Source organism: Podarcis cretensis (genome assembly GCF_951804945.1).
Source record: "Podarcis cretensis genome assembly, chromosome: 9".
Lineage (NCBI taxonomy): Eukaryota > Metazoa > Chordata > Lepidosauria > Squamata > Lacertidae > Podarcis > Podarcis cretensis.
Window position 1 is genome coordinate 36,209,961 of NC_137178.1, and position 22,784 is coordinate 36,232,744.

The 22,784-nt window shown below is 42.8% G+C and overlaps 2 long non-coding RNA genes across 3 annotated transcripts in view; both read left to right on the forward strand.

The window, feature by feature from the left end:
• Nucleotides 1-22,784, forward strand: part of LOC307223524 — a 285,323-nt gene that overhangs the window by 124,838 nt on the left and 137,701 nt on the right. The window lies entirely within an intron of this gene.
• LOC307223853 overlaps nt 1-22,784 on the forward strand; it is a 39,760-nt gene that overhangs the window by 4,295 nt on the left and 12,681 nt on the right. Inside the window, exons 2-3 of one of the 2 annotated variants that reach the window (XR_013842302.1) lie at nt 817-890; nt 1,397-1,594. This is a non-coding gene — a long non-coding RNA (uncharacterized lncRNA). The remainder of the gene's footprint in view (nt 1-816; nt 891-1,396; nt 1,595-22,784) is intronic. The other variant, XR_013842303.1, reaches the window with a different exon arrangement.

A 22,784-nucleotide genomic window follows, 5' to 3' on the forward strand; every position in this document is an offset into this window, starting at 1 on the left:
AAAGAGCCAGGTAAAGAGGCTAGAATATCCCCTTTATCTGATTATTAGGTAGTACTGTAACTCCCCAAACCTTTCAAGTGATCCTAGATAGTTGTTACAGGTTAGCTGTCAAACATCATGCCATATATTCTTCATTGCTGGCTAGGAAACAGACATCTGGTTTCAAGGAAATACTTTTGACATGTTATCTAGAGGTTCACTCAAAATCAGTTAAGAATAGCACTTTCACAATCTATAGCATGCAAGTGATCATTATTCCTCCTCTTTTGTTTGATGTGATGATTAGGAAATTAATTATGAGTCAAGAGCTGCCTCATCAACAGTTAGCACTTGAGCAACTGGGGCCAAAGGCCTGGTGCTACCTGACATTAGTTGCTCAAGTACCTAGATAAGCAAAAAACAAAACACTTTTCTGGTATGAGGTTGCTGGCCTACTCTTTAAACCAGCTTCTCATGTGCCAAATCCTGTCAAAGCCATGTCATGAAATGTGACATTCTCTTCAGGTAGTCTCTTCCTACTTTTTTGTTTTTACCTTTTGCTGGTCAATAGGGGACAGACGTGCTTTGCCAAAGATTCTGAAAATACATGATTGCTTGTTTATTACCTTAGTCCATTGGGCTAAGGCAAGGGTAGGCAACCTAAGGCCCTTGGGCCAGATGCGGCCCAATCGCCTTCTCAATCTGGCCCGCAGACGGTCCAGGATTCAACATGTTTTTACATGAGTAGAATATGTCCTTTTATTTAAAATGCATCTCTGGGTTATTTGTGGGGCATAGGAATTCATTCTTCTTTTCTTTCTTTTTTTCAAAATATAGTCTGGCCCCCCACATGGTCTGAGGGACAGTGGACCGGCCCACAGCTGAAAAAGGTTGCTGACCCCTGGATGAAGGTATTTAGGGATATCTTGTGGAGTGGGTTCTAAGGACAAGCAGGACTTGACACTGTTTCTCTACACCTTCAGCCTGATATTTTGTTCATCCTGTTTTCCACTTCAACTACAATGTCATAAACCAGAATATCAAAGTTATCAGCACACATTAAGAACAAACTGATGATAAAAAATTACTAGATCTATACAATTCTTTTGTCAGAAAAAAAATTAAGACAATTCAGGGCCTCCTTGGAAGAGAAGGCTGTTATGTCAGTAATGCCCCCTGCCTTGAAATCAATACTGTACCTACTTCTTCCAGTCAGCCATGTTCTTCTATTAAAATCAACTTTAAAATTCAAAGTATAGAAAGTTCCTAAAGGAAAATTCCCCCATGAAATATTGATATAAACAACGAAAACAAAACTCTTTAACATTTTCATTATTAATATCCCTGCCATTTTTCTTTTTACAAATGGTGGATAATTGCCATGTATTTCATGTCTCTTTTATCAATCACTTCTCAGCAATCACTTTCAAACAGTAAATGCAATAGGTCTGAAAACCAATAGAAGAACAAGCCAGGAACCAAAAAGACATAGATCAGCAACTGGCAATCTTCCTGGCAGATCTATTGAGAGCACAGTCTTTTGTCCTTCCACGTTCCATAGAAATTAAAGAAGTTGAAACAGATTCACAAATTCACAGCTTTGGACAACAGAAGAGTAAGTATTACAATTTACGCAACTTTTTTGGTCCATCATGCCCTGGATCTGCACACCAGAGGCACAGATATTTCATGGGTCAATTCATCCAGTCAGCAGGCAGCTGCATCCGTAGTCTGTACCCCTCAGTAGGAAGTCCCCAGCCACTACAACCATCTTTCTCCTCCTGTAAGGGATGAATTGAGTCACCTGTAGTCTTTACGGGTCTTCCTTCCCATCTACTGTAGCCTGCTGCTGCCCTCTTGCGTGGAAATATATGGAAAGTAACTTCTTAGTCCTAGTGGTTGAGAGTGCCTTCTGGCTCTCCTGCTCCTTTCATTCACACAAACACTCATGTAATAGTTCTCATCTTCCCCCTGCTTTTGCCCTTGCTGTAGTTCCCCTTGTGTCCAAAAACTCCTCAACTTCTTTAACAAGGCTAAGTGTGCTGGCAAGGTCCGTATAGTTAAAGCCATGGTTTTCCCAGTAGTGATGTATGGAAGTGAGAGCTGGACCATAAAGAAGGCTGATCGCCAAAGAATTGATGCTTTTGAATTATGGTGCTGGAGGAGACTCTTGAGAGTCCCATGGACTGCAAGAAGATCAAAAACATCCATTCTTAAGGAAATCAGCCCTGAGTGGTCACTGGAAGGACAGATCATGAAGCTGAGGCTCCAATACTTTGGCCACCTCATGAGAAGAGAAGACTCCCTGGAAAAGACCCTGATGTTGGGAAAGATTGAGGGCACAAGGAGAAGGGGACGACAGAGGACAAGATGGTTGGACAGTGTTCTCGAAGCCACAAACATGAGTCTAACCAAACTGCGGCAGGCTGTGGAAGACAAGAGTGCCTGGCTTGCTCTGGCCCATGGGATCACGAAGAGTCGGACACGACTAAATAACTAAACAACAACAACAAGTGTGCTGGCACCTCTTACCATTTATTTCAGCAGAGCAGCCAGGTGCCCTTAAGGCAGGACTTTGAGTCAGAGGACCAGCACAATGATCAAGGGTGGTTTACCACATTTTTGAAAAAAACAAATCCAAAGTGGGGTTGGTCAGCCCATCTGAATAACTGGAGTAAGATACTCCCCCTTTCTGGTTGCAAATTAAGACTATTAACTCCAGAGCTGCAACACTTCTTATACTTGCTGCATCTATGATGGTTTCAGAAAATAATCAAAGTACATGCACTGCTAGTCACCACCAAATAAGCCGTTGCTCTCCATCTCCTTAGTTCTTGCCGCTGTGCCAAACCAAGGGTTGCTAAGTTTGGATTTTTGAGCGCGTGCCATGTGTGCCATTTGGTCATTTCTCCCCTGTCCCCAGAGACAGAAAGGGGGAAAGTGCATGCACACCTCTTTCAAATGCTCACTCTGCCCTTGAAGCTCCCTGTGTGACCTTGGAGCAGTCACTCTTTCTCTCAGCTGAACCTACCTCACAGGGTTGCTGGGAGGATAAATGTGAAGAAGAAGAAGAAGAAGAGTTTGGATTTGATATCCCACCTTTCACTCCCCTTCAGAAGTCTCAAAGCGGCTAACATTCTCCTTTCCCTTCCTCCCCCACAACAAACACTCTGTGAGGTGAGTGGGGCTGAGAGACTTCAGAGAAGTGTGACTGGCCCAAGGTCACCCAGCAGCTGCATGTGGAGGAGCGGAGATGCGAACTCGGTTCCCCAGATTACGTGTCTACCGCTCTTAACCACTACACCACACTGGCTCTCATGTGGAGAGAGAACTGTGGGTAGAACTTTGAGCTGTTTAGATGAAAGGCAATCTATAAATATAATAATGAAATCAATAAATATTCAGTGTCAAGAGTGAAAATTCAATGTGTGCAATTGATTAGTGATGATCTACTGATGGGTCCTGCATCAATTCCTGAGTGGAAGAGTTTTCTGCGTAGGATTTGCAATGTAAAAAGGCTCAGAGGTTCTTCCAGATGTCAAGATATTTTAGCCAATGATTCTGGAAAACCAGAACTGAACCAACTTTTTTGAAAGGCATTAATCTGCTGAGAACAAAAATCCCTTAATCTCAAACATACAGGGCCTATTGCATAAAACACACCCAACTTTAATGAGAGTATTATTAATGGGCTCTAGCTAGTTTAGATGGAAAGGGCATCACAGGCTCATACTTGATGTGGATTCTGAGATCTTGCCCAGACAGCACCAGGTATTACAAAATCAAGGCCAAGTACAACCACAAAATCATTCTAGCACCTTATATTAAAGCATCTTTAAGATTAAAGTATTCTTGAAAAAGACATAAACATAATGCAGATAATTTCCCTACTTTACAATTCTTTTTAAGAGAGAGAGAGAGGATAATAAACTAATTCTGGACTTTATTTTGGTTTGGGATTTTTCTCCCTTGTGGTTACAAGGAAACTGGAGAATTAAAATTCCTTAAATTTGAAGGAGTTAAAACAAAATGAGCATATTTTGTGGAATATAAAAAGAAAACGACAATGCTGGTGCTGATGACAACTCCTACATTTAGATCCCAACTTTCCCATAGGAAGTTGTCAACTTCCCCCTGCCAGCATCATCACAAAAACCCTGTGAGGTAAGTGAGATAGTCATTGGCCCAAGGTCACCCAATGAAGGTCATGGCTGAATGGGGATTTGAACCCGGATCTCCACATCCCTAGTGCAACACCACACCGTGCTGGCATTTCAAATCATATATACACTACTAAACATAACTGCAGAAAGAGTCCACAGGGATAGCAATCCAAGGCAGTCATCGTAAAAATGAAACGCTCCAGTCCCAACTGCATTGTTTTCATTATCACAGCTGCACAAACTATCCTTTTCCAGTCCTGTTGTTCACTCCTTGGTCAGCACAGCAAGCCAACCCATTCCTACCTACATTTGGGGGTGTTTAAGGGTGTCTCAAGCTGGGCTGCATGCATCCTCGCATTTTCCTTCTGAAGGGTCACCGCACTATCCCCTTCTGAGAGCTGGAGTGAAGAACTTTGCCTTAGATAAACATTTAGCTACATAAAAGGGTAGGAGCAAAACAGTACAGTAATAGGACTTGCTATTGACCCAGATTGAACAAATAATCTTGCCACGTTATCAGAATACATGCCGGGGGGGGGCCCTCTGGAGTGACTGTGGCAAAGTGACTGTATACAATCTATGTACAGGCCGAGGGTCCCAATGCCCTGCCACCACTCCCCGAGCAGACCTCACCCCTCTGAGTTATTTCAGTGGAGGGAAGGCCATGCTGCTGCATTTGAATCTACAATGAACTCAAAATATGTTTAATTACCACAATTGCACTTTCCAGGCCCATGGATCTATAAAAACTATAATTCTGGTCCTACCGGAACTATAGATTTATAAAATTTATTGATATACTATAGATTTTTATAGATCTTGGGTAGCGCATTGTGGATAATTAAACATGCCAGGCAGCCGCTGTAAATGAGAGCCAAGCTAGGCTCGCATTCACATCCAGTGCTGAAACAGCTCCAGAGACCCACCTGGAAGTGTGGTGAGTAGTGGCCCAGGAGGAGGGAGAAGAGTGAGGTGGCCACCATCAGTGGCGGAGCTTCATGCTCCGGCACCGGAGGGCGGAGAGCAGGTGAGGGTGGGGCTGGCGTGTGTCCCGGGGGCATGGTGCACTGTCTGCAGGGGTGTGGCACTCATCCTGGGGGCATAAGACGCCGTCTGCAGGGATGTGGCGCCCAGTGTGGGCAGGGAGGCAGCTGCGATGGCATCCCAACAGGATCGCGCCGCCGGGGGCGGTGCGCTCCCCCCGCACCCCTCTTCCTCAGCCAGTGGCCACCATCATGCATGGCAAGGAACAGGGCAGATCTCTTGCTCTGGTTGGGGGTGGAGGTTGGTGTAGGTATTGCTGCCCCTGCACGTGGCAGTGGGTAGGAGCTCTGGGGCACATTGACAGCATTGTTGTGAGCCCCCGAAGTCTGGCACTAGCCCTGCATGAAAGCCTCCCTTGTGCATTCTTTCCTGTCCTTCCTTCAGTTGGAAGAATCAACTGAGACAGCTGTTATGTGTGAATATGCATTTGGATTGGATGCATTATGTTTTACATAATCGTTATGTAGAACATATGCCTATCCCTGGTCTTCCACCTGTCTGGGCCGGTGCCTTAAATGGGCCGTAAAACCCAAAGCAAATTCCTTTCTCATTCCTCCCATTCTGGTATACACTTGGGGGGTAGTAATTTGTGTTTTAAGAAGCAAAGAAAACCGCTGTGCAACTCAGCATATCTAAGGCGGAGATGTAACAGGATGGGATAGAAAATCCAGCCAAATGGCAGAGACTTCAGCTTTCGAAAGAGGCAGCTGTGGATGAAAAGGTCAACTAGTTTCGTTGTTGAAGTCAACACAAATCTCCTGAACGCTGTTAACCTTAATGCATGTGAACCCAGCATCCCAGATTTAGAGTAATTGCTTTTATACTGATGCAGCATAATGGTGTCCAAATGACACCAAATCCAGCATTCCTTGCCACTAGAGCTATCACTATAAGCAAACATGGCATTTCAAAAATGCGCTTCTTTTCTAGAGCCTTAATAGACTTTGAGGTGCATTCCTACTGACTACAGCAACTTTTTACATAGAGCAGCTGTTTCAAACCAGTGGCCAACTTTAACTAGGACAATTCAGAAATCACTGAAACAACTTTGGAAGAAAGGAGGGGGGCGGGCTTATTTAATTGCAGTTTGTCCTAGATAAAACACCTGTGCATTACTAAAGAGCAATTGCACCAAACCTCTGTCCTCTGTGTATTTGCTGCTTGGTGCAGCTTACGATGGACCTACCTTTCTGAAACAAACCAGGACTGGAGTTGCCCCTCTGTGGATGGAAGTCTAGAATGGAAACACATTTCCACTTGGGCTATGCCTGGAAAGCTGGGGCCGAGCAGTTTTCCCCTTACCCCGCTCCTTTCCAGTGGAAAACCCACTCTTTAGCCATCAATCGGAACAAATGGCAATCCAGAGGAAACCTGAATTGCCATTTGTTTCCATTGGGCGCTATAGAGTGGTTTTCCCTGGGGGACGGGGAGCAGCAGAACAAGAGGAATTGTGGGTAAGACCTTAGTGTAAACTGCCTTGAATTTTATCATGGAAGAAAGACAGGATGTGCTATATACTAACAGTGTACTCATTTTCCAAGTCTTGATCCTTATGTAGCAAAAGTGACACCATCCACACTGCTGTTAGCGAGCTGAGGGAGGACATCCCAAGATTTGAAGTAGTACAGAAAAACTTTGGGGGCTACCTAATAGAAAGGGGCTCATAAATGGGTCAGTGAGGACTAAGCATACTCACTAGTTGAACCTAGGATAACTCAGTTGGTAGAGCATGAGAATCTTAATCTCAGGGTTGTGGGTTCAAGCCCCATGTTGGGCAAAAGATTCCTGCATTGTGGGGGCTGGACTAGATAATCCTTGTGGTCCCTTCCGACTCTGCAGTTCTATGACTAGGCACAGAAAACGAATTGACTGTTAGGGGTAGAAATGGAGAAGGGGTGTGTAATAGTATCCTGTTGAAAGGCTGGCTGGCTGGCGCTAAATAGCAGTACACACAGCAACGTTTTGCTATAAATATGGATAAATGTGCATGGCACAATTTGTTCTGGGGCTCAACTCCAGGTTGTCTTCAATTCCAGGAAACAATACTATATATAAAGGTGCTTTCAGGGCAGATGCAGAATGTATTTTCCCCTTCTTTATTAGTAAAAGCATTGCATGAGCCGCACATTAGGGTAAGGTTCTCCGACAAACCAGGGGAACATCTATTTTCTTCTGACACGTCACTGGCATTTGGGTATACACAGCAGTCATCTGTTTTGATGACAGCGTGTTTTTCATGCCGCTTTCTCTATCAACAGAACTTGCTCATCTGTAGTCTTTGTTTACTTACTTGTTTTATCTCCCACCATTTTTCAATGCAGGGGCTCAGGGCAGCATGCGTAAGGCCCTCCATGAGGTCTCGCATCGGGTCACTGACCCAACACAGGCTTGTTTAGCTTTGGCAAGGCTGCTGTGGCGTGTATCTTCCACAAGTCCTGAAGATGCTGCAATCTCCTCTTTACCTAGCATCCAGGACAAGTTGCAGAAATAAAAGCTGTAAAAATAATCAAACCAATCAAGCCCATACAACTAAGACACATTTGCAATAGATCCCTACCCCAATCTCAGCATAACCACTTAATTATTTGATCAGATATTTAAAAGGAATGGATTTCAAATTAACTGGATTTCTTTTTAAGCATCATGAAAGGAAAATATAAAAGCAGCTGAATCGCATTTCTACTTTCTGTTGCTGTTGTTTTTCTTCATGTTGAGACACAGAGGAGTAAGAGCGTGGAGAAACTTCCTGGATTGTAAATAGGTCCCCTAGGAATGTGGGGGGCAGATAAAGGTAAAGGGACCCCTGACCATTAGGTTCAGTCGTAGATAATTATGGAGTTGCTGCGCTCATCTCACTTTACTGGCCGAGGGAGCCGGCATTTGTCCGCAGACAGCATCCAGGTCATGTGGCCAGCATGACTAAGCCACTTCTGGCGAACCAGAGCAGCGCATGGAAATGCCGTTTACCTTCCTGCCGGAGTGGTACTTATTTATCTACTTGCACTTTGATGTGCTTTCGAACTGCTAGGTTGGCAGGAGCAGGGACTGAGCAACGGGAGCTCACCCCGTCGTGGGGATTAGAACCGCCGACCTTCTGATCGGCAAGCCCTAGGCCCTGTGGTTTAAAAATATGAGAAAGCTCACCAGGTCTTGTGCAATAGAACAGATCCCAGGGCATAAAGTCTGTATATAGAATCTGATGAGAGAGTACTGGGATTCTGAAATAGTGCGGATTTTAAAGGGGTGGATAATCAGTCATAGCAGCTCAAATAAAATACTAAAAGTAGCTTTAACAAATTGAGCCTTAAAGTAAAGGGGGGAGACAAATGTATTAAAATATTTCACACAAGGCCCCTCCAACACATTCTTTTTATTGTGCATTCATGATTATTTTTGCTCATTATGCTATTGGGGCAGTCACCTGCAATCCCAGTTTCAGTACCTTTCGCACCTGCAAGTGTTGGCATGGTCACACTGCTTCATTTCCAGTCAGTGCATATCCCACAACTTCCTGCTGAAATCCTGTAACTTTTGATATCATACATGTTCTGGATTATTTTTGTCCATTGCTGTTGCGCTATAGCCCCATATAAAACATTACAATTTGAAGCAGCATCATGCCATTTTAAATAATCACTGCTGACTTCAAAGAATCCTGGGAAGTGTGTTAAGGGGGCTAAGAGTAGATAGGATACCCCTATTCAACTCACAGAGATACAATTCCCAGTGTTCCCTGACTATTAAACCACTCTTTAAATAAGTCTCTAGCCCTCCTAGAAAGTTAGCAAGCAAAATGTGCAGATACCATTCTAATCAATTTCTGTGAAATAAATCAGGCCACCTGCTCCCACCTTTCAGTGTTTTTATCCAATGAATGAAGTCAGAGCTGTGGGTTGATTTGTTTGGACACAAAGCAATAGGAATATCTGGGGTGCTAAAGATCTGCTCTTTCCCCCTTCCCATTGGTGCACCTTTCCTCTTCCTGTCTTATTTTCTAGTCCTTGGATTCTCCATAGTTTGCTCTTCTTTTCCCCCTAACAACAAAAATTCTTGCAGTGGATTTGTCTGAGATTTTCTGCAAATACTACTGCACAATAGTCATGAGTGGGTGTTAAAGAATCTCCCCTCCAAAACACATATCGGAAAACTTTACAAAGAGACTTAAGCATGTCTTCTGCTGAACACCGGGCACTCATTAAGAATTCACTATACAGTTAATTTACAGTACAATTGTATGTATGTCTACTCAGAATTAAGTGTATATGTGTTTACTGAAGCAACCTAGGCTTTGGTTTATGGTTGGCATTGGGGGGAAACAGGGTTCTTGTGCCTTTCATTGCTGCATGGCAGGCAGAAAAGGTTAAACCTTTTCTAGAATAGAAATACAATGATGGTTAACAAAGTTATGGGGAAAGCTTCATTATGACTGTGATGTCTAATTTTGTGTCATGCCATGCCCCTCATGGCGGCCATGTTGTGTTATGCTATACCAGCCATTTTGTTACTGGCGGTAGTAGCACTCTCTCAAAATTCAAAATGCTCCACTAGTCCAAAAGGGTTGGCAACCCCTGGTCTAAACTATTAGAAATTACCTTGGTAACAACATTCTGGATAGAGCTAAAAGGGTTGAAGTGTGGCCAGGGAAGTCAAGGAGTAGACACCAATGCAAAAGGCCCAAATTGTGCTAGATAGCATTGTGCAAGTATAGCATCAAGGATCCAGAAATGTTAAGACTATGCTTCACCTCTTCACTGTTGAAATGGTCAAGGTTTCCTGTGCACTTTTAAGTGTGCTTAAAATTCAGATTTATTTCGTAATACATTTTAACCAGCAGTTCATTAAAATAAAAGGAGATGATCCATTTTTTTGTTCTTCTTCCTTTCATTTCTATGCCGCTTTATATTTTTTATGAAAAGAAATCTCAAGGCAATTTTCAGCCTATATTAAAGCATCAATAAAACATTTGAGAATAAAACATTACTCAAGAAAGTCAAATATAAAGTATACATTCAAAGCAACATAATAAACACGAAACTAAAATATTATCACAAAGATTTCAAAACAAAACCTTGCAAAGAAGGTCAACTACAGAATGCACATTTACGGCAGCAAAGTTAGCAACAACAAAAATTATCTCAAACGTTTCAAAAGAAAACATTACCAAAGGAAATCAAATATAAAATGCACATTTAAAACAGCATAATTAGTAAGAGAATAAAATACTATCACAACCATATACCTGAAATTCACATCAACAACAGAACCTCCTCTAGAAATACAGCAGTCCTGGATTTTTAAAGCAACAATGTGGAATGTACCCAAATATTTCTAGGTGTGGAAGAAGGTGTTTGAACACAGCACCCCAGCATCCCAAAGAAAATTGTTTTCTATGCAGAGATATGCATTCTTCAAATCCTTTCTACTACTCTTAGAACATATGCATGTGTTTGGCCCAAGCAATTTCCAGGTACTGCACACCTGTGATAAAATTTGAACCATTTATTAACATAAACATTATGCTCTGAAATAATCTGTGGCAAAAAACTCATAACTTATGCACTCATTTAGCATGCAAGCATCTATCTTAAGATGCCAGCAGCTTTGTTTTTATGTCTTGCTCATCAAAACAAAAAACAAAAGTGTAATGATAATTCTACAAAAACTAGAATACGCTGCCAGGTGGTGCTGAAGTAATATATCTCCATACTGCTAAATTCACCCATTTTACCACAACTGAAAAGTAAGACAGACACAACCTTTATGCCACGCATAACATATTAAATAATACCTTTTTGTGCCTTATGAGCATTAGAAAATAGGAATGTCTGCTGTGGTGCTAGCAAAAGGGCCAGCAGGTGGTGCTGTGCAGTGAGGCCTGTAGTTGCAAGCAGGAAAAGTTATGTTTTACCTTTCCCAAAGTTGTGTCTTGCCTGTTTGTTAATTCTAGATTTCTAATAGTACATTGGCCAATGCATCACAATTGTAGCCAGACTATTGAGTTTCTGAGAACTTTGCTTAAAATTGCATAGTATGCAGGCTGGTTCAACCACAGCGGTAAACTAGGCAGCTAGTGAGGGCAAAATGCCAGAGGCCCCTGCCTCAGCCCTCAGTTATGCCTTAACTTCCCGCTGCCATTTTGGAGAAGGTAGTTTTAGCAGCTCATTGCGGGGATGAGTTCCACCACATTCATTGTAACTTTACCATTCCCATCCAAGTAATCCAAGGGTCAGGCTTTAATTTTTCATTTTTGCATTGGAGATAACTTTGTAGTGTAAGTTGTGCCCAGAATCAGGATAATTAAGGAACGGTAAATGTGTGGGTTTATCGCCTTTTTTCAGGTGAAACAGGAGTTGTATACAACTGGTATCCAAAGGAATGCTCACTTGGGAATGCTCAGTAGGATTTTTGGCCTTTTTATTTAAATAGGCTCTGTGCCTTTATCACACATTACTTTACAAAGTTTCCTGAGTTTCATAAGTGGCTTGCCACGTGTCCTGAAGAAATGCTGACTGAGAAACACAAGCCAAAAGTCTGCTAGGAAACATGGAATTAATTGTCCTGTTCTTTGCATTCTGGCCTCTGTTAGGGATCACGTCCTAAAATTCAGAAGTCCAGATTATTTCATGTTTCGCAAAGCAGAGTGATAGTTACATTCCTGACATTAAAAATTAAAATAAGAAATTAAATAATATTCTAGTCAATACTTGATTATTTAACACTTACTTCCAAACTATCAGCAAGACAGGTTTCCAATTAGTGTGCATATCTAATACTGGTATTTAAAGTTAGGGTATGGAAAGGTTATTTCTAACATTGCATGCTATGAGATAACCTTTCCAATTCAAGAAGGTGGGTTTTTTATCTTCTTTTTTTAATGTTCCATTGAGAGTCAGCCAATTTTTTATTTTTTTTAAAAAAATCAAATCTGGAGAAGTCAGCAAGTCTGCATAGGAAGCATGTGAAAAGACTGGAGTAACAAAGTTTTAACAGGTCTGTCTCTGAGCCTGAACAATTTGTTCTCTCCAGGATATTTCTCTGTGGAAGTCCAGCTCATATTACGAGTGACAGAACACCCACAGAGCAAGTAATAAGCGTGCCTAAAATCAATCAAAAGCAATTATTTTACTGCAACTATATTTTCTATTGTATTTTCAAAAGATTACAGCATTTTATTAGATATGTTGTTGCTATAAAGTTGTTTTACACAGCACACTGGTTGCACGTACAAAATTGGCACTTTTGTTATTATTTTCTCCTTGATTCTCATTGCTTTGATATTTGAGTGTTACGCTTACTGTGAGTTAGCAGCAAGCTTGCGAGTAGAAGCTAGTTGACCCATTCCAAAAATCTGCATCGTGCCAGCTACTTTGAAACATTATTTTTGCTGCATTGTATACCTTCAAATTCTTATTTAACTTCAAGGTGGAGAAAAGGGAGAGCTGCCAATAGCTGCGACCCAATAGCGCCTTTCACATGATAATTGTGCAGGTCATGACCAGGAAGTGGGGCAACATGACTTGCTCCATCCCCACCAGCTGCACACCCCCCCCCCCCCATATATATCAATACAGAGATCTACGAACAAGGAAGCAGCAATGATGGTTTGGAAGACCCAGACTGGACCCCCGGTGGCAAGAGGAAACAAGCTGCAAGGCCACTCTGCTTTTTAAAGGCTCGCTCCCGTCTCCCTGGAGGAAGTGTCTGTAGAATCTTTCTGACAAATGAGAGCCAAAGTCTGTCGGTCAGGAATGTCATGTATCCCAGGTACCCTTTCTGCATTTGACTAGAACTATTGGGAGATATAGATTCAGGTAGGTTGGTCTGATGCAGTCAAAATAAAAAATTAAAAAAACAATGCAGCAAAAATAATGTTTCAAAAAGAGTGGCACCGTAGAGACCAACTAAGTTTGTTCTGGGTACAGTAATACCTCTGCGAATGTCTGCCTTGTCTAGCGTCCATTCCGGTGAATGTCTGCGGCAAACCCGGAAGTACCGAAACAGATTACTTCTGGGTTTGCCGCTCACACATGCGCAGAAGCACTAAATCACACTTCGCACATGTGCAGAAGCGCAAACTGCTCTGCGCGTGTGCACAAACGTGTCAGTTTGCCCTGCACCCTTTTTGGCAAAACGAGGTACGACTGTATAAGCTTTCACATGCATGCACACTTCTTCAGATACACTGAAACAGAACTCGCCAGACCCTTATATATAGTGGGAGGGTGGGGTGAGGTTTTTCCCAGAAGGGTAGTAGGAGATGGGTGATTGACTGAATGGGTATGATAAACCTGTTGGCAACTGTTAACCACCCCAATTAGTCCTACAGGAAAAATCAAGGGAAAGTATGCAGTGACCAAAAATAGCTTTAGCATGTGTAATGAGACAAGAATCCAATTTCTTTATTCAGACCAGGTCTCTCCATAGTTTTCAGTTTAGTAATAGGTTGTAATTCAGCAAGTGTATCTGAAGAAGTGAGCATCCACACTAAAGCTTATACCCAGAACAAACTTAGTTGGTCTCTAAGGTGCCGCTGGACTATTTTTAAATTTTTTTAATTGGGAGATATGCAAGAGCCTGGCTTGGAGGAATGGTGGGATGAGACCCAGGTCCTTCCTCACATGTCCTATCTTCCCTTTACCCAGGCTTTTGACACTTGACGTACAGGTGACTCGCATCTTGTGCTTATGTCACTTATGCGAGCACAGCTTTGTGTGGCTTGGGAAAATAAATAAATATATGGAGAGTGGAGAAAGCCCACTCTACAGTTATTTATTCCCCCCCACACACACACCTGTACAAACACCTGTGATCCCAGAGTCCTTGCACCAGCTTCCCCAAACCAGACAGGTAGCCCTCCACCTGGGAGAGGGGCCGGGTTCTAGCGGTTCCTGCCTTTACACATTTTTGTGTTTACACGTGGACCTCTGGAACCTAACCCTCATGTAAGATGCAAATTACCTGCATTTATTGTTAGGGCCCACCTATATTTTGCTCAGTTTATTTTGCTCTGTTCCATTTGGAAGAGTTTTAGGCATCATTATTTTTATAACAGATACTGTATGTAAGTGTTGTAATCCATCCTGGGACCTTATGGTGAACCTCGGGTAAGAAATCTTATAAGTTTAATATCTCTGGGTACTGTCTCCTACCTTTTAGATGCCCTTCATGTTAAGCAAGACGTAATTCAGTTACTGAGCATACTCTACATCACTTGTCCTCTACCATAACTTTAGCTAACAACTTAAAAAAAAAAAGATAGTTCAAAAAGAAAATATCTTGGGGATTTCAGAGTCAATCTCTCTTTTGCCCATTCTGTTAAGTATTTTCATTTTCTGGCCGACTTTACCTGCTGTGAAAAAGACAGGCTTCCTGTGTTTTCTAACCATGCATATAAAGCTCTAAGGATTTTAGACACTTTTTAATATATTTTTTATCAAATATACCTGCACTGTTCCATTTTTTTATGTAACGCTTCAAGAAAAAAAGCATTTACAAGCTAGATTTGAAACTCAAATCCCTTTTCACCTCATTGACTTAAATTTAGGATGAACGAAAAAGATATTTTCTTCTTACAGCTGCCAAAAGGGGGTCAAAAGTTAAAGCAAGCAGAAACCCCCACCCCACAATATCATTTCTATGGGATCAGTGGTAAAGGCTTTTCCAAGGACAGGAGAAGCTCTAGTTAATGCCTCCATAGAGCTTTTAAGAGATTATTCTGGCATATTGGAGTATGATCCCATCGAGTTAAGAAAAGCTGGGAAACAAATATAAAAATTCAGAATGTGGAAGTTACCTTTAGACAGATTCCTCAGTTATATAGCCATTTGCAATATAAGCAGAGCTACAGGTGCACCAATATTTTTTGCCAAATATGGAACTCATCTACCTCATTGGATTTCAGCTGGCTGCTAGAGAATTGCAATTTGGTGATATCTCCACCTAAAGTTGAATTACACGCCCCACAGTGGAAACACTCCACTCAAGGAGGGCACATGAAGAGGATGCAACAGCCATGCACTGTGGCCAGGGTCCTTCTCATGCCACTCTCAGAATCCAGCTTCATGAAGCTGTGCTAGGCTGGCTTGGGGAGAGTGACATGAGGAGCATGCCCCAGCTGCGCACCCCCTGTGCTACACCACTGCCTATGCATGTTTAGTCAGCATAAGTCTGTGTTCAGTGAGCATAGGATTGGAACCGTTATACTGCTTTGGGATAAAGAGATAGGGTTTGTTTGTGTAATATTTACCATCTGGCTTTGCATGTCCTGCTTACAAAGTGTTTACTGCTCCGTCAATTTTGCACATTTAAGGTCGATTTTCATCTCTTTCTTTTCTTTACTCTCCTGCCTCCCCCCTCTGCAAATCTTTTAAACTTGCTACACAGATCTCTGCATGTAGCCTTTGGCTTTATTCATACTGTGAGAACTTTTGTTCGTGATAATTAGTCACTCATTGTGCTCACTGCCAGCTGTTCTTCTGCCTGTTGTGTCTGTTTTCCTAAACTTCAAAGAGACCTTTGAATTTTTTCAATAAAAAATGCATGTTTTTAAAGCAAAGAAGAACCTTCCTCAGCTTTAACACACACTTTGGGTCATGAGATGTAGCTTGGAGGCAGGTCGAACTGTCCTAAAGTTTTGTTGTGTGTTGTGGGGCAAAAACCACAGTGAAGTTTGGATGAATGACTATCAACTCCCTTCTCTGTTTGAGCATAATATTTAAAATGGGTTTTCCAGCTGTTAGGAACAACTTGAAAAGAATGAAGTCTCATCTATGGCTTATCCCCACCTGAGAGAAAATGATAATACTAACAGAATTCTCTCCTCATCCCATCACAAAAGTTGCGACTAGACTTTCCCTTCCAATTTTTACTGCTTTCGTCATTCCTTATTGTCCATTTTCTCTATCTTCAAATCATTGTTTCACTTTGTTTCTACACCTTGGCCTCAGATAGTAAACCTGTCACTAATCTCAGCTACACACACACACACACACACACACACACACACACACACACACTTTCCATGCTATAATTCTGCTGCTGGAGAGTAAGGGACTCATTCCATGCCTTGGTGGGTTACAATAGCCAGATTTGTTATCACAGTAGACAGCCATATGCTTCTGTTCCTTTAATTTGTAGTTTTTAATTAGAAGACTTATTTTCTTCTAGGTTGCAGCTTTCTCCTTGACTCCTAGATATCTGACAATGTTAACAGAAATAAGATCACAGTTCCATTCTGGTAACCTCACCTCTCAAATTTCAGTGGTATAATAACCTAAATTATATTTTATGTCACTCTTCATAATAGTCTGTCTCCTTTACTGCGCATTCCAACTTGCCTCCAAGACAACAGCAAGTATCACTGCTGGTGTGATTTAAAATCTTGGATGAATACAAGTTCTGGAAAATAAAAGTGTGACAAATGCCTCTATAAACACTGGACATAAATGCTGGAGCTTTATTTTCCAGTTTCTGTTGTGGACAATTACATGTATCTCCACACCGTGAAAACTAGGCACTCTTAGGAAATGAATTATTTTAAGGCCTGAAGAAATTGTGATGCGATTTTTTAAGGGATGTCAAAGTAATAGAAAAGATTTTTTTAATGGATGGGTAAATGGAAGAACTAGATACAAATTGCATCAGCCTAAAAGATAACTAAAGTCTGTAATAATTAATATCAGTGTGGTCTGACGGACAGGTTGGTTTACATAGGTTGCCTTCCCCTAAGTAGACATATGTCTACTTTCAACATGTTCATGAGCATGTTGGCATCTGTCTGTCTCAGGAGACAATAAAGGAGTTCGCCTTCGGGTAGATTTTCAGAAATACATAGATACAACCCACAATAAGTTCCGGGATAGCAGTGGCGTAGCGTGGGGGGTGCAGGGGGTGCCGGCCGCACCGGGCGCAACATCTGGGGGTTTGGGTTAGGGATAGGGTTGGGGGCGCAAATCCAGGGTTAGGGGGCGCAAATTACTTGCCTTGCCCCGGGTGCTGACAACCCACGCTACGCCACTGCGGGATAGTTACCACACTTGAAAAACTCATAACCTCAGGAATTCTGTATTATTTTGCTCATTTATTTATTTAGATCCCAGTCTTCCCCAAGGAGCAAATGGAAGCTGGTTCTCTTACCCCTCCATTTTATCATCACAATAACCCTGTGAGACATGTTAGGCAGAGAGCCAGCGTCACTTGTACAGTAAAATGCCTCTTTAAAGCAGCTGTTCAGTCAGCTTGGCGCAGATAGTGAATGTAAATTATGAACTATTTTACATAGTAGCAGCAGCAGTGGTAGAATGATTAATACACTATTTATTTGTCTGTTTAACTTGAGCTCCCCTTGAAAACTCATGGTAGACAACAGTTTCAGGTGCTCCTGCACATAACCAGAATCCTATCAACCATTTGAAACCTTCAGTTTCCCCATCATAATTTTTCTAACAGCAACTAATTATTATACCTTTGAAGCATCAGAAAGTTGCTCATTTATGGTCTTGTCTAGTTTATTGGGGAAGAGGCAAAGAATCTGGCTGTTCTTGTTGAGATAGTACACAAAGCCCATGAAAGGCCTGGTTTCACCACCAACCCAGTCCTCTTCACCAGACTCAATTGTGGCAACAGCAATAATAGTGTATTGAATGTGTTTTCCCTGAGTTTCTCCCATGATTTGCTGAGTGTTGTGGCAAGTGGAAGAAAGTCTGTACATTGGATTTGCTTTGCTTATCCCCACCACCACTACCAGAGGCAGCTTAAGTTTACTATTAAGAAGAGTTTGGATTTGATATCCCGCTTTATCACTACCCTAAGGAGTCTCAAAGCGGCTAACAATCTCCTTTCCCTTCCTCCCCCACAACAAACACTCTGTGAGGTGAGTGGGGCTGAGAGACTTCAGAGAAGTGTGACTAGCCCAAGGTCACCCAGCAGCTGCATGTGGAGGAGTGGGGAAGCGAACCTGGTTCATCAGATTACGAGTCCACCACTCTTAACCACTACACCTTCTCACCTTCTGCTCAGGTGGGGAGAAAAGGTCTATGTTTTCATTTCAGGCTGTGTAGCATAGGTAGGGAAGGAAGGTGAGATCAACCAGTGCTGGACCTAAGATTTGGGGTTCCCTTGGAGAAAGGGAAGAAAGGACAGAAAATAAACGGATTTTTAGGCATTCTGAAAACAACCTCTACTGTCTACTATATTCCTGTTTACAAAGTCCTTCCTAAGTTAAACTGCTAGAACAGCAAACTGGGCCACTTTCAAAAGGTGTTATTTATCTACAAATTCTAACTTATACAGCAATAGACAGCCTTCCATTCTGGATAAAAAGAGTCCCAGAAATTCCTCTCTCTGAGCTCTGTAAAGGCAGCAAAGCAATACATAATGAATGTTCCTCAATAACTCCTCAACCACATGGGCACAGTCTTGCTTCATAGTATTTCATCAGTTCCTAAAACAAGCCTGAATACCTTGAGCAACTCAGTAGTGGGCACTTTAAAATCTTACTATCCCATCTCTTATTCCATAAATCAAACTTGGTGGATGGAGAGAATGTACCACAATGACCAATTCAAAGTCTGTCTGCCTCAGATGAAACAGTTGCTGCAGCATGGAAGGAACCCTATAATCAGATTTTTGTTAGTATTTCTTTCCAGGAGTGCTGAGACTTGTCAGCAAAAAAATGCTGAGAAAATGCTAACGTACAGCATTTTGTGGTCAATTTTGGTGTTCTCATTTGATTTAGCTTTTGCTATCTCCATACCTTGCACTTCTTGTAAGTTATGAGCCAAGTAGAAAAGAGTGCAACCTTGAAAGTATACTTGCTACAGCTTTTAAGAAGTTTTTAATAATAATAATAATAATAATCCTGGGCAGGCCGGGTATTCCTGTTATATACCTGCTGGGATTGACAAGGCATCTGACCCTCACCTGAATCTCATAGCTCTCTTGACGAGTGCTTTGGTCTGCCCACCAGATTGTTACAATTCCATTCTCAAGTAATCAATTTTAATCTAGAATTTAAATTCTCAAAACTTTCTTATTTGTTAATTTGAGCAAATAAACTACTGCTCTCACTTCATTACAAACACAGATATAATAATAATAATAATAATAATAATAATAATAATAATAATAATAATTTATTATTTATATCCCGCCCATCTGGCTGGGCCTTCCCAGCCACTCTGGGCGGCTTCCATAAAAACCAAAAATACAGTAAAATCACACGTTAAAAACTTCCCTGAACAGGGCTGCCTTAAGATGTCTTCTGAATGTCAGGTGGTTGTTTATCGCTTTGACATCTGCTGGAAGGGCGTTCCACAGGGTGGGCGCCACTACCGAGAAGGCCCTCTGCCTGGTTCCCTGTAGCTTTGCTTCTCGCAATGAGGGAACCGCCAGAAGGCCCTCGGCGCTGGACCTCAGCGTCCGGGCCGAATGATGGGGGTGGAGACGCTCCTTCAGGTATACTGGACCGAGGCCGTTTAGGGCTTTAAAGGTCAGCACCAACACTTTGAATTGTGCTCGGAAACATACTGGGAGCCAATGTAGGTCTTTCAAGACCGGTGTTATATGGTCTCGGCGGCGGCTCCCAGTCACCAGTCTAGCTGCCGCATTCTGGATTAGTTGTAGTTTCCGAGTCACCTTCAAAGGTAGCCCCACTTAGAGTGCATTGCAGTAGTCCAAGCGGGAGATAACCAGAGCATGCACCACTCTGGCGAGACAGTCCGCAGGCAGATAGGGTCTCAGCCTACGTACCAGATGGAGCTGGTAAACAGCTGCCCTGGACACAGATTTGACCTGTGCCTCCATGGACAGCTGTGAGTCCAAAATGACTCCCAGGCTGCGCACCTGGTCCTTCAGGGGCACAGTTACCCCATTCAGGACCAGGGAATCCTCCACACCTGCCCGCCTCCTGTCCCCCAGAAACAGTACTTCTGTCTTGTCAGGATTCAACCTCAATCTGTTAGCCGCCATCCATCCTCCAGCCGCCTCCAGACACTCACACAGGACCTTCACTGCCCTCACTGGTTCTGATTTAAAAGAGAGGTAGAGCTGGGTATCATCTGCATACTGATGCATGCACACGAAAGCTCATACCAAGAACTAACTTAGTTGGTCTTTAAGGTGCTACCGGAAGGAATTTTTTTATTTTGTTTTCATTACAAACAGTATTTCTACCTGCAACACACTTGAGCAAATCTGCTCCTCTTCCTCTCACAGATATTTTGTTGCGATTTGCAACTGTAGCTGCCTCTGATTAGTTATCATTTAACTCTTGGGGAAAATAATTAGCACATCATGTGCATGGAAGTTGCTGAACCAATTAACCAACGAGAAGGATTACTGTTAATAGCATCAGTTTTCCTATAACTTGATATTGCTGGATAGTTTTGATGAACTGCAAAAGCATTTTTAGTTTGCTTTCTGTTGCCACCCTGGAACTTTTCTGTATTAGTGCCACTTTGTTTTGTTCAATTCCTTGAAGATGAAGGAAAACAACTTTTCTACTTGTATATATTGATAATATAATTTTGGTTACTGAGGACAAACAAGATTGTACAAAAACAAGATTGGGTGCAGGCCTGGCCAGGACATAGGCATCCTGACTGTGGCAAAGATGACCTGTGTGCTTGCTTGCTTGATTAACAGCTGTTGGGAACTTCAAGGTCCCTGCTCTCCCTTCTTATGGTCTTTGTACTGGACTTGGAGACTCCAATAGAGAGCATTCCATGTCAAGAAGGAGGGCAGGTGGGCACCCTATCAAATAACAGGGGAGGAGCTACACGGAGGAGGGCCTTTTCACTGGTGGTGCCTATTGTATGCCTCGCTCTTCGCAGACCTGCTCTCTTTTGGCCTGTATTTTTGAACTTTATAATTTAGGAAGACTTTGGAAGACTTTGGAAGAACTGGCTGACATGTCTTATCAGTCACTGATGTATGAGCGGATTTTATTTACTGCTATTCTGGGCTTCTGGTGCATTAGGGTTTACACCAGCATAATAGAGTTGGCCAGGATGCCAGAAAGGATACAATTTACGAGCTTTCTCCATTATCTGCACAGCAGGGGGCGTTCAGTAAACAGTGCAAAGCCCTGAAGCATTCCCTGCTGTAGGGATCGCTGTTTGGTAGTACCCAATTGGTTAGCTGTCAGATTCTAGAGAGCCCTATTGGTGGCTCTTAGGTAATTCACAAAATACAGAGTCCATTCATAAATCACAGTGTTCATTCATAAAGCAGTAACACAAATCTCCATTGCTACATATTGGGTGTATATTTCAGCAGTTGAACTTACAGATTTATGGCCATGCTGTAGTGTAGTGCTTATGCGACTGAGAATAAAAAGTGGCTGGGCTCATTGTCTCGGGCTCTGGGTGGGAAGAGGTGACAAAACTGATTTTCAATAAGTGCCTCTCCCTTTATTCACATAGCAAGTCCTTGAGTCTGTACTCTGAATAGTGATACCAGGGACCTAGAAGGTGCAGGGCTTGTCAGTCCAACCCCTGCAGTCTCATCAGGGCTGACCTTAAGGCAATTGGAGCAATTTGGCCAAATTGGGCCCCGTGTGCCGCTCCGAAGGGAGCCCCTGCACCAGGGCAGTCTAGATAGATTTTATTTATATCTATAAGATTTTGCAGACTTTGGCCGTGAACGGGCCCTACCAAAAAAAATAGTAATCAAGTTGCGCCCCACTGCTTCAAATTGGGCCTCACTTGCTAGCCCTGAGTCTCATAGTTGCTTGGCCTGAGTTACCCTGCCCTTGCATGAAGTCTTGGGTTTACAATTTTGGGAGAGGGAAGACTGTGGCACTGAGGAGTGGGCAGATCAGGGATCCAATCTAGTCCAGTCTTTAGTTCTCACAGTGGCCAACCAGATGCCTCTGGGAAGCCCGTAAGGAGGGCTTGGGGGCAATAGCACTCCTCTACTTGTGTTCCCAGCAGCTTGTATTCAGAGGCATACTACTTCTGATGGGATGTATGGGGTAGTGCCTCTGGTAGGGACACTTTGCACTCCTTCTGGGGCAGTTTGTCCACCTTTGGCCGCCACCCTGGACTCAGTTCTCACTTGTGGCTCCTAGAAGCTTTCAGCAGGTGACAGCAGCCACACTCTGGCTTCAGCTGGTTGGCTAAAATAGGTGAGGATAGCCAGTGTCTCAAGCCCTTGATGCTTTAGGGACTTCCCTGTATGTGAAGACCGGCTCTGGTAGATTGAGCAGATGAGACCAATAATGGGTCCAACTTTCAAGAAAGCAGTTGCCGCATGTGCTGTGAAAGAAGTGAAGGGCAGATGGGGCTCATCAGTCTGGAAAGGTAGCCCATCTAGGAGAAGGAAAATTGATCCTAAACCTCCACCACCTTGTGGGGCATCTTCAGGAAAGGAAAAGGCTAAGGAGTAAACCCTACAAATCCAGAGGGGAGCCTTCTTCCAGCAACTCCTGTAGCCAAGCTGCTGTCAAACATATTGCTCTGCTGTCCTTTGGACCACATCAGCAAGGCCAAGAGTGGGGTCTTGTTGTCTGGGCAACCCAGGACCTCCATACACACTGCCCAGTCTTGCACTCCAAGGAGGTCACTTTGGTGCTGCTAACACAGCAGTTCGACTTCACCC